The sequence below is a fragment of the Haliotis rubra genome, unplaced genomic scaffold (genome assembly GCF_003918875.1).
Source record: "Haliotis rubra isolate DU_JTF1 unplaced genomic scaffold, ASM391887v1 Scf213, whole genome shotgun sequence".
Classification (NCBI taxonomy): domain Eukaryota; kingdom Metazoa; phylum Mollusca; class Gastropoda; order Lepetellida; family Haliotidae; genus Haliotis; species Haliotis rubra.
In genome coordinates, this window is record NW_025766148.1 from 659,678 (window position 1) to 672,201 (window position 12,524).

Here is a 12,524-nt window from a genome sequence, read left to right on the forward strand (position 1 = left end):
CTGTGGAAATATGTACATAGGAAGGAGATTTTCATATCTGATGCACCAGTGAATGGTCAGTGTGTTTATACCCTCACATGTGAGGTGTTACATTGCCTAAACACTGATCACATCTTGAGTAACATCACTAAGCTACCCACCTACCTTACAGCACGGCCTATACTTCAATACCCATATAACTTGGTCTCCATGCGTGATTTGTGTTAATAAATGGCAACTGGCGACTGGCTCAAGGACATACCGTGACCTAGACTAACCGTGACCTACTGTTTGTCAATAAGCAATCCACACATCCATGGTCAAGTAGTTACTTGTCTGTGGTTGGTTGGTTGGTTTGTTGTTTAACGCTACACTCAGCAATATTCCAGATATATGGTCTGTAAATAATCGAGTCTGGACCAGACAATCTAGTGATCAACAGCATGAGAATCGATCTACGCAGTTGCAGTCGGGATACGATGACATGTGTCAACCAAGTCAGCGAGCCTGACCAACCGATCCTGTTGTGGTGGCGTGTGGTCCTGTGCACAGAGATCAGGTCACGAACCAGTTGAAGTTGAGCAACGTCGAGCTCGGACAATCCTTGGATAGATGACCATGTTTGGCAGCTTGACTCCTGAGAGTTTCTAGGACTTCAGTCCTGTCCCACAACGAAGCACATTTGATACATGTGGTCTTACCTCAGGCAAGTGAGTTTGTTCCAAATTGCCTCTGTTCAACCAGCAGAAAATGGGTACCCGGTTGGATAAAGTCATGTGACTATAACCTTCTAGCGCCTAACAGGCAGCTTGGGTTATCCGGGGTAATAAGGATTCTGATTAAGCGCTGCGAGCAATCACTTGGTGTTTGGAGACTGTGTGCTATAGAAGAAGACTTATTATTATCATTATTATTATTATTAGTCGCCTCTTACGACAAGCATGGGTTACTGAAGATCAGTTGTAACCGGGATCTTCACGGGTTACTTGTCTGTACAATTCTCATTTCATATGATCCCTAATATAATGCATATTCAGTTGATTGGTATGGAATCCTGGAAGGGACATTGTCGCGTTGTCGCCCTCTCAAATACAAGCAAAATGAGGCAAAATTAACCAAAACGCGACACGCGACAACGCGACAAATGGGCGAAATGTCGCGTTGTCGCGATGTTGCGTGTCGCGTTTTCGTTTATTTTGCCTCATTTTACTTGTTTTTGAGAGGGCGACAATGCGACAACGCGAAAATGTCCCTTCTCGGATTCCATAGATTGGGACCAAATCCTAATACAATCAGTTACTAACGACTCGGTGCTTATGAAATTATAACAAGCCTGAAACATGCAGGTTTACAAGTCTTTGGGGATATAAACAAACTTTATTACGATTGTACTTACAGACAATTAAACAGAGACTAAAATACCACCAGGTTACAAACGACAGATTAATACACCATCGAATCAGTCACGCATGAATGTAATATTTAGATATGTTCTCACTAGACACGGTCTGGTAATACATTGCATAGAAACAGCTTTTTAATAACACACTGTTGGGTTATAAGCATTCATGGTTTTATCTGTGGGTTATGCAGTTCGAAAACGCCATTTAATGGACGTCAGTGTCAACATTGTTGTATCTCTAGTACACAGAGTACAGTTCATAAAAATATATAAATGTTTTTTCGATGGCACTGGGAACTTATGTTTTGAGCAGTAGTGTAGCGACCGATTCCCAAGACTTATTTCCTTCAAGGATATTGGTAATTTTACAACTATAACTGACGCGGTACTTAAGCTTTCCAAAGTGATGCCATACATTTGGATAGTGGCTACATTGAATATTATATCTCTCGGGAACATTGTGTCAAATTTTCGGCACGTTCTTAGTTTTGTAACTCTACCACAATGTTCTCATGTTGGACGGGGGCGGTGGGGTAGCCTAATGGTTAAGGCGTTTGCTCGTCACTCCGAAGACCCGGGTTCGAGTCCCCACACGGTTGTGTGAAGCCCATTTCTGGTGTCCCTCGCCGTGATATTGCTGGAATATTGCTAAAAGCAGCGTAAAACTAATTCATTCATTCATTCACTCATGTATGTATGTATGTATGTATGTATGTATGTATGTATGTATGTATGTGTGCGTGCGTGCGTGAATGGATCGGTGTGCACTATAACCCAATCTGCATCTGAGACGCTAGAAGCTTAACAGTCACCGCCTCATCCTGCCTGGTACCCATTTACTACTGGGAGACCAGAGGCGTATCTTGAACAAAATCGTTTGCCTATAAAATTGTTACATGTGCTGCAGTGTGGGGTGAGACCGAAGAGTCGGAAACTCACAGGATTCGGGGGCTTTGTTGATAATGAGGGATTGTTTCGGAGGACGTTCTCTCACTAGCCCCTAATGAACACCAACGGTGACTTCCCCATCCAATGAATGGCAGAAGATAGTATGCGGATAAAACCACTATAGGTGAGGTGAAATTGGGTTTAACGTCGTGCTTCAGAATATATTTCGCTCATATGATGACGTGCATGCGCGTGTGTGTGTATGTGCGGCTGCTTGTACTAGCCTAGACTGAAGCTGGTTTTATAGTGCTAGCCCACTGAGACACCATGCCACAGCGAAGCATGAATACCCCACTCAGACACATCATACTGACTCCGAGCCGACCAGTCCTTGTTGTACCCATTAATGTCGAGCGCCAGGCAGGGACAAACAAGTACCATATTTTAACGTCTTTTGGTATGACGAAACCACTATAACATCATGCAGATCTCCATCAGTACTTGCTGTGTTAATAACTCTCGTACTGTTGAAACTAACCGTACATGTGTCGACACCATGTAGCCATTACAACTGTCAACGATACGATTTTCGATATTCCGTTTACAATCTCCGAGACAATGATATTGTTATGGTGATTGTATTTTTATTCAGTTACAAAGTATGATTATTCTCACAATGAAACCATTTAGTGTGCGGATTCAGAGTTGGAACAGAATCCTGGAACAGAATCCTGGAAGGTTGGAGGAGAGTTTCGACTGCTCTCTGTGAACCTGTCTAAATACGTTTTCAGAAATATTCCAGCAATATGACGACAGGGGGCACAAGAAATTGGTTTCATGTGCCCAGTAAACTACAGTTATAACGAACTCAGGGGGACCACTAACTGTAGTTCGCTATAACCATAGTTCGTTATACACATTCCGACTTACATAAACGGAACCAGAAATACAGTCCGTCAGCTCGTGTACTAGAGTGAGTGAGTGAGTATAGTTTTACGCCGCTTTTAGCAATATTCCAGTAATATCACGGCAGGAAACACCAGGAATGGGCTTCACACATTTTGCCCATATGGGGAATCGAACCCGGGTCTTCGGCGTGACGCCTTAACTACTACGCTACCCCGCCGCCCCTCGTTTACAAGAGAGCAGACTTGTGATGAAGTCGTAAATACCAGTCATTAACAAAAGCGGTTATATATTCCTCAACGAGTAGTGGGCTCATCAAAAGAGCCCTTTTTCCAGCTGCTGATTGTTTGATTTCGTTGTTTGTTTAGGTTTCGTTGCAAGTTCTCCGATAAAGGTAACGCCTCATAACAATCACTTGATGGGATGGTTGGTCTCGTCAGCAAGTCATTACAACGTAATGTAATATCTATGAAATGTACATTAAAATTGTATGAATATTTCAAAAGTCAACATGGTATTTGATGTAAAGTAGACCCATTATTGATTCGCCTGTAAAGGTACACCATTATCTGCCAGAAACGCTTGTCATAAAATAACATTTTATGAATTTGTTATTCTTTCTGTGATGCAGAAAGAAGCTTTTGAAAGTTATTTTCAAATGTCTAATGGCGCAATACACGGCGTTTGATGTAAATGTTCTAATATTGTTGAATTCGTCCATCTATAACTTTAATGTGCATTTTTCATTTTAAATATCTACATGTAGTATTTTACTGATAAACTTTATTCATTTTAATATTCACCTTGCAATAAATGCAATAATCTTGAAAGAGACGTCTGTCCATTTACCTCACCTTCATTAAATATATCATTATAATAAATGGATGTACTATTTAGTGTTAAATTGTCTAAATTTATACTTCAGCAGATGTTGGTCTTTAAAATGCCGTGATGTGGGCTGGCAGGATATGGGATCGCGAGCAAGTGACCCGTTTATAACGCCAGATAATATTATATCTTTGCCTAACAGCATAAACAGTGCATGAATAATCCTGAAATCCGCCCATTATCTCAAGATTTACTTTCGATACTGAAACGAATGAAAACGAGTGGATTTCTATGCATCTATATCGATAGACATAACGTAAATATAACTGTATTCACAATGCATAATTGCTCATTCAGCCAATAAAATTAAAAATACATTCAAATGGACATTTGTCACAGAGAATAGTCAACAGTTAGAAAGAATACCATCATCAGTGCCTGCTTCTCAGATCCGGGAGTCAGACATGGTGACTTGGTTGTCATGGTAACCAGGCAGCGTAGATCGTCACTTATAATATCAATCACTGTTTTGTTTCAAGGCTCAGTTATGTACAGGCTGCTTTTTATAACAGGAATATAGTGTGACATGAAACCAATTCAACTAGACGTCAAACTATGTTTGTTTTTTAACTTCAGCTGTTTTGTTTTTAGGACATGTTGATCGCTTTTGTTGGTAAAACTGAACGAAAATGTTTATTGACAGTACAGATGTACAACAACATGATCAGAGGTAGTTTGCCACTGTATGACACACGTGGATATTAACGTTAATCTGACGTCAATCGGTACACGCCGCAATTGACAAACACATCCATCAACTCGTCACATGTACATTTCAATGTTGTGTGTCCTTATCGGCGGATGTCAAACGCCCACTTCCATGTATCTATGACTACTGTAAATATATGACTAAGAATACAACTCCCACGTGACTATAGAACATTTACCTGCGACTCTAGTTCCAGAAAACAGAATGACTAATAATTATGGAGCCGGGCGAGGCGAGACGACTCTTACAGTTGACAGTTACCAGCATAACTTTGAGCACATGCCTGACGTATTTGGCTTAAAACACATGAACTGAATGTTAAGAAAATAAATAAATAAATAAATAAATAAATAAATAAATAAATAAATAAATAAATAAATAAATAAATAAATAAATAAATAAATAAATAAATAAATAAATAAATAAATAAATAAATAAATAAATAAATAAATAAATAAATAAATAAATAAATAAAATAGCTCACTGTACATCGAACTGCGTATTCCTGACAAAAAAACAGCAGATCGTACAAACAATGGTCACAGATTTTAAACAACACAATGCCCAATATTATTTTTAAAAAGTTAAAAAGCAGAAAATCTGCACACGTTAATTTATATTTCGACCTTCCAAATCTATTTAAGTATTCACGAAACAAGTGTGAGCTAACCGGTCGATACTTGACCCTACTGGGCGACTGGTCATATCTCACTGCATTGATATATTCATCGTCTGTATCGCGCAGTAATTTACAAGTACGTCAATTTGTCTGTTTTGTGGCTTTCTCTGAATGGAACAACGCCTATTTTGGGAAATCATAAACGCCCACACACTGGACAATGCGAAGATAGACGATTAACGTGAATATATTATTTCGATTTTTCCACAATCAGACCTGTCCAATCTAAAACAGGGCACATTTAATGACACTTATCATTGATTTGGACAAATCAGCATCAAAGCGGGCACCTGCAGTATTGCCTGGCTTTCCTCTGATGTCGGCCCTTTGAAATGTACACTTTCATGTACCCTGGTTTCATATGAAAATACCTGTTGTTTGTCTGTATTGTTTTCTAGACACCGCCTTTGAAGTTATATATACTAATAAATAAACTTATAGGGATTAGTTATTTCAATACACAAGATGAAATGAGTTGAAGCAATTCATGTTAAAATCGGTTGAATTTTACAGATGAAAAATTCCAATTTCTAATTTTTAAACAATTTTTGGCCTTCTTTGATTGGCATTCTAGAATTCGGGTAGATGAAGAATGAGGACTATTTTTATGGATATACACCTTCTTTATTCTATATAGGCGACGTTTCGACATAGATTCTTATCTCGTTGTCAAGCAAGTGCTTGACAACCACTTGCTTGACAACGACATAACCATTTGCTTGACAACGACATTAGAATCTATGTCGAAACGTCGCCTATATAGAATAAAGAAGGTGTATATCCATAAAAATAGTCCTCATTTATCATTCTTCAATTTTGGGCCTACTTTTGAACACTTATGATTGAGTGAATTTACTCCAATAACATCTTCCACTTAGTGTTGGTGGTAAGCCCCAAGGATACAAGTCCCAACGTTTACCACTGTAATGAAGCGGACGGGGTGACGAACTTGGAACCATAAACGAGGCGAACTGGGATTCGAACTCACTACCAAAGGTGACGAAATGGTTTCATAGATCCCAGGAATTTGGAGGTCTTTCTTCATGATAAGGTGTATAAACGTTTACTAGAACACACTGATCCAGTTGACGAATTATCCAAAATGGTCCATTCATATAAGTTCATGTAATCTGGTCCTAAAATGTTGCATTACGCTGATGGAATATGATATGATATTCTCTGACGTTATATGTCATAAATGTTAAATATATATGACGAAATGTTATATGATAAAATGTTTGTTTGATCCCATGTACAACATAAATGGGTAGGTGTTGCGTTTCATTTGTTGTACAGTATGTGTTGGATAAGGCGAGGGACAATACGGTTGTTGTACAGTATGTGTTGGATAAGGTGAGCGTCAATACGGTTGTTGTACAGTATGTGTGGGATAAGGTGAGGGACAATACGGTTGTTGTACAGTATGTGTTGGATAAGGTGAGCGTCAATACGGTTGTTGTACAGTATGTGTTGGATAAGGTGAGGGTCAATACGGTTGTTTACAGTATGTGTTGGATAAGGTGAGGGTCAATACGGTTGTTGTACAGTATGTGTTGGATAAGGTGAGCGTCAATACGGTTGTTGTACAGTATGTGTTGGATAAGGTGAGGGACAATACGGTTGTTGTACAGTATGTGTTGGATAAGGTGAGGGACAATACGGTTGTTGTACAGTATGTGTTGGATAAGGTGAGGGTCAATACGGTTGTTGTACAGTATGTGTTGGATAAGGTGAGGGACAATACGGTTGTTGTACAGTATGTGTTGGATAAGGTGAGGGTCAATACGGTTGTTTACAGTATGTGTTGGATAAGGTGAGGGTCAATACGGCTGTTGTTCAGTATGTGTTGGATAAGGTGAGCGTCAATACGGTTGTTGTACAGTATGTGTTGGATAAAGTGAGGGTCAATACGGTTGTTGTACAGTATGTGTTGGATAAGGTGAGGGTCAATACGGTTGTTTACAGTATGTGTTGGATAAGGTGAGGGACAATACGGTTGTTGTACAGTATGTGTTGGATAAGGTGAGGGTCAATACGGTTGTTGTACAGTATGTGTTGGATAAGGTGAGGGTCAATACGGCTGTTGTTCAGTATGTGTTGGATAAGGTGAGCGTCAATACGGTTGTTGTACAGTATGTGTTGGATAAAGTGAGGGTCAATACGGTTGTTGTACAGTATGTGTTGGATAAGGTGAGGGTCAATACGGTTGTTTACAGTATGTGTTGGATAAGGTGAGGGTCAATACGGTTGTTGTCAGTATGTGTTGGATAAGGTGAGGGTCAATACGGTTGTTGTACAGTATGTGTTGGATAAGGTGAGGGTCAATACGGTTGTTGTCAGTATGTGTTGGATAAGGCGAGGGTCAATACGGTTGTTGTACAGTATGTGTTGGATAAGGTGAGGGTCAATACGGTTGTTTACAGTATGTGTTGGATAAGGCGAGGGTCAATACGGTTGTTGTACAGTATGTGTTGGATAAGGTGAGGGTCAATACGGTTGTTGTACAGTATGTGTTGGATAAGGTGAGCGTCAATACGGTTGTTGTACAGTATGTGTTGGATAAGGCGAGGGACAATACGGTTGTTGTACAGTATGTGTGGGATAAGGCGAGGGTCAATACGGTTGTTGTCAGTATGTGTTGGATAAGGTGAGGGTCAATACGGTTGTTGTCAGTATGTGTTGGATAAGGCGAGGGTCAATACGGTTGTTGTACAGTATGTGTTGGATAAGGTGAGGGACAATACGGTTGTTGTACAGTATGTGTTGGATAAGGTGAGCGTCAATACGGTTGTTGTACAGTATGTGTTGGATAAGGTGAGCGTCAATACGGTTGTTGTACAGTATGTGTTGGATAAGGTGAGCGTCAATACGGTTGTTGTACAGTATGTGTTGGATAAGGTGAGGGTCAATACGGTTGTTGTCAGTATGTGTTGGATAAGGCGAGGGTCAATACGGTTGTTGTCAGTATGTGTTGGATAAGGCGAGGGTCAATACGGTTGTTGTACAGTATGTGTTGGATAAGGTGAGGGTCAATACGGTTGTTGTACAGTATGTGTTGGATAAGGTGAGCGTCAATACGGTTGTTGTACAGTATGTGTTGGATAAGGTGAGGGACAATACGGTTGTTTACAGTATGTGTTGGATAAGGCGAGGGTCAATACGGTTGTTGTACAGTATGTGTTGGATAAGGTGAGGGTCAATACGGTTGTTGTACAGTATGTGTTGGATAAGGTGAGCGTCAATACGGTTGTTGTACAGTATGTGTTGGATAAGGTGAGGGTCAATACGGTTGTTGTACAGTATGTGTTGGATAAGGTGAGGGACAATACGGTTGTTTATAGTATGTGTTGGATAAGGCGAGGGTCAATACGGTTGTTGTACAGTATGTGTTGGATAAGGTGAGCGTCAATACGGTTGTTGTACAGAATGTGTTGGATAAGGTGAGGGACAATACGGTTGTTTACAGTATGTGTTGGATAAGGCGAGGGTCAATACGGTTGTTGTACAGTATGTGTTGGATAAGGTGAGCGTCAATACGGTTGTTGTACAGTATGTGTTGGATAAGGTGAGGGACAATACGGTTGTTGTACAGTATGTGTTGGATAAGGTGAGGGTCAATACGGTTGTTGTACAGTATGTGTTGGATAAGGTGAGGGTCAATACGGTTGTTGTACAGTATGTGTTGGATAAGGTGAGGGACAATACGGTGGTTGTACAGTATGTGTTGGATAAGGTGAGGGTCAATACGGTTGTTGTACAGTATGTGTTGGATAAGGTGAGGGACAATACGGTTGTTTACAGTATGTGTTGGATAAGGCGAGGGTCAATACGGTTGTTGTACAGTATGTGTTGGATAAGGTGAGGGTCAATACGGTTGTTGTACATAGGCTCGTTCCTTCTAACATTATTGATAATATTTATACAATAACCCCAGAAACACGGATATTACGCAGATATGTTCAGTAACTGAACATTAAGATTTTTGTTTCACGTCGAGTGGTGTCCCCGCGCCGTTGTTTCATGTTTGCGAAGTGGTGTGTAGCAACTTGGCGTCGTATGAACGCATTGTAACGAATAAATGAAAGTTGGTCGACAAAAGTAAAAATTCAGATAATTCGATGTTCATGCTCTCGCTCACTGGTTTGGGCAGCCTCTGTTCTTACCGGCTGTCGTGATACACTGGAATACCACATAGGGCCTAATTTATATGATCAACGTCTGGTTTAAACTATGTTGAAGATGAGATCAATGTCCTACTTATCTGTGGTAAATATTCTGAAATAAGAAATACTGACTGACTGAGTTTAGTTTAACGCCGCTTTTAGCAATATTCCAGCAATATCACGGCGGGTGACACCAGAACTGGGCTTCGCACATTGTGCCCATGTGGGGAATCGAACCAAGGTCTTCGGCGTGACGAGCCAACGCTTTAACCACTAGGCTACCCCACCGCCCCGAAATAAGAAATAAGTGCTTCACAACCCACTAGACCCACCCTCCAACAATTGAAACTTTGGTGAGTTTAATTACTTGTAACATCATAAATTATCTAAAACCATTAACTACATTCCTCTCCATTGCATTAAAACTAAGAAGTAAACCCACTACTACAATTAATTGACCCTTTATTCCAATCGTTATCCTATATCCAGCATGTATGTATTCTTTATATTTGCTCTATGTTGTATTATGGGCCAATGGCCTACATTACTGAAATAAAATGTCTGTCTGTCTGATCTGTCGACATTGTTTGATGAAAGATTAACTTGATATAGTCGAGAATGAACCATATATTCCAGTGATTGATATCATGAGCACACGTATTAAGGTAAGTCACCGTTCCAGACCTATGAAGGAGCCTCTTGCTGCCAGTAAAGGTTGTTGAAAACGTCTTCCAACGCGGAATCCTAACACTGTCTATTGAGGGTTTTTAAAAAAAAAAAATATTTAGTTAAAGTGAGTGAGTGAGTTGGGTTTTACGCCGTTTTTAGCAATATTCCAGGATATCCCGGCTGGGGACATCAGTAGTGGGGGTTAACACATTGTACCCATGTGGGGGATCGAACCTGGGCATTCGGCGTGACGCTTTAACCACTAAGCTACCCCACCGCCCCATTTTCGTTAAAGACAAAAGGATGGATGAAGTCTTCTCAATAAATAGTATTCATATATTTATGAATTATGCATTTGTTGATTTCCCCTTCAATAAAACGTCATATTAATTTTTCAGAATGGTATTTCCAATGTCTAATTATAAATCGTCATTCTTTCTTAAAACATATTTCGTTGTTTTATTTTATCATGGATAATTCATGTCAAACAAAAAACATACATTCTCAATATAGACAAATTATTGGCTTTATTCAAACATTCACAAATATAGCATCGATTTCGCCACACTTGAATCCGTTCTGCGTTCAACACTGTGATCACATATATGACAGTTACAGTAGCTGGGATCTTCAACCTATTATGCAGTTGTTCATATACCGTCACTGATGAAAGTATAAACATCAACCGTCACAGACATTATTTGAATTAAATGTATCATGAACAATTAATGCAGCAAAGTACAAACGTATACAGTTTATTCTATCAATAGCAAGCTATGGACGGCAATCATTTCAACACAGAAGACACAATGATATTGCATTATCGCCAGGAAAAAAACATTCTCAGATCTTTAAACAGGGTCCGCATCAATGAAGTGCCTAGAACGAGGCATAACATAATTTAACAAACTGACAAAATATGCTCTTAGTGATTACTCATTCATAGTCAGGAGCAATATGAGATTCGAACCCACGGTCAAAGTACCCTCATATAAACTGAACGCCAAAAGAAATATTACACCTCTAAATATTAGAATATCCTAAAATGTTATATGGATAGAAGACTTTGGTTTGGTATGTTTTAACAACCAATCATGTAACTCTATTGACTCAAAACATCAGACTGAGGAAGTCATTGATAATTAGGATATCGACATGTTTGTTTAGGTGGGGTCCATTGTCCTATTTTCAATCATGTAAAAATTCAAATCAAAAGTGTAAAAAACAGTTAAAAATGGGTCCAAATGATATTGTTTATGATGATAATGCATGCACATGCACGGTTAGATAATTTGTGAATGTGCATGCATTATCATCATAAACAATATCATTTGGAACCATTTTTAACTGTTTTTAACACTTTTGATTTGAATTTTTACATGATTGAAAATAGACAATGGACCCCACCTAAACAAAAATGTTGAGCGGGGTGTGGGGTGGGATGGGATAGGGTGGGGTGAACATATTGGGGTGGGGCAGGGTAATTGTAATTATTTTCTGGAATACAATCCCAGCCCCATTGCACTGTATATCAAATGGGAGATCATGAAGGATTTCAGACTTTATTACCATTCCAAAATCCATACGATTATTGAGATATATACTGAGGGAAACAGATTAGGGAACACCACTTAATGGCAGTGTTCCTTTATTTATTCTCAGATTTCCTCCTACAACGCTATTCAAATCTGGTGATGAAAACTGGAAAATATTAATACTTGAATTTTCCTGTGTTCCTTTATTTGTTTCTCTCAGTATATTTCCACTAAGCCTGGGTTTTAAATACGGATACCGAGTCGTACACATTTAGTTTTATACATGTACATATTCTTCAATACTTCAGAGGGTTAGTCGTCCATGATGTCACAATTCAGCGCAGAGTTGCCTCCTTGCGCTCACCAGGAACCTATGATCGTGGGTTCGAATCCATATTTGTTCAGAATATGTTTCCAAGTCTATCATCACCGTTCGGAATGGTAAACGCCGGAGACCTGCATCACTACCCCCTCCCCCCCGCGCGCACATGAAGATGCATCCTCAATAATCTCCAGGGTATACGTTACGATCACTCTCCACTATACCCCGGATGCATCTACGGCTTGGCCCAATGATTATACTACTTCCATTATGTTGCCAACGTTTAACGGTTAGATAATTTAAGAAGCGAAAGTGAATTGTGATTGGTTTGCACAACTTCCCAGCATAGACACCTGATTGGATAAAAAGCCAGCAAAGGGAGGT